Source organism: Vombatus ursinus, unplaced genomic scaffold (genome assembly GCF_900497805.2).
Source record: "Vombatus ursinus unplaced genomic scaffold, bare-nosed wombat genome assembly UNPS02014935.1, whole genome shotgun sequence".
Lineage (NCBI taxonomy): Eukaryota > Metazoa > Chordata > Mammalia > Diprotodontia > Vombatidae > Vombatus > Vombatus ursinus.
The window spans coordinates 2,687,056-2,688,199 of NW_020954713.1; positions in this window are offsets into that span (position 1 = coordinate 2,687,056).

Below are 1,144 nucleotides of genomic sequence, written 5' to 3' on the forward strand. Positions count from 1 at the left end.
CAAAAAAAAAAAAAAAAAAAAAAAAAAAAAAAAAAAAAAAGAAGAAGAAAAGAAATAAAACAACAAAAAAAAAGGAGAGCAAATAGTATGCTGTCATCTGCATTCAAACTCTATAGTTCTTTCTTTGAATGTGGATAGCATTTTCCATCATGAGGCCTTTGGAGATGTCTTAGATCCTTGTATTGCTGAGAAGGCTAAGTCTATCAATATTGGTCATTGCACAACATGGCTGTTACTGTGTACAATGTTCTCCTGGTTCTGCTCACTTCACTCAGCGTCAGACCATACAAGTCTTTCCAGGTTTTTCTGAAGTCTACTTGCTTATCATTTCTTATAGCACAATTCTATTCCATTACATTCATATATCGCAACTTGTTCAACCGTTCCCTAACTGTTAGGCGTCCCCTCAATTTCCAATTCTTTGCCACCACAAAAAGAGCTGCTGCAAATATTTTTGTACATGTGGATCCTTTTCCCATTTTTATGGTCTCTTTGAGATACAGACCTAGAAGTGGTATTGCTGGGAAGGGTATGCACAGTTTTATAGCCCTTTGGGCGTAGCTCCAAATTGCTCTCCAGAGTGGTTGGATCATTTCACAACTCCACCAACAATGCATTAGTGTTCCAATTTTCCCACATCTTCTCCAACATTTATCATTTTCCATTTATCATTTTCTTCTCCAACATTTATCATTTGTCATTATCATTAGCCATTGGCTAATTGTCAGATTAGACAATCTGATAGGTGTGATGTGGTACCTCAGAGTCATTTGATTTGCATTTCTCCAATCAATAGTGATTTAGAACATTTTTCATATGATTATAGATAACTTTAATTTCTTCCTCTAAAAACTGTCTTTCATATCTTTTGATCATTTATCAATTGGGGAATGACTTGTATTCTTATAAATTTGACTCAGTTCTCTATATATTTTAGAAATGATGCCCTTATCAGAGATACTGGCTGTAAAAACTGTTTCCCAGCTTTCTGCTTCCCTTCTAACCTTGGTTGTGTTGGCTTTGTTTGTGCAAAAGTTTTCAATTTAATGTAATCAAAGTCATCCATTTTGCATTTCATGAATGTTATCTGTCTCTTGTTTGGTCATAAGTTCTTTCCTTCTCCATAGATCTGATAGGTAAACTA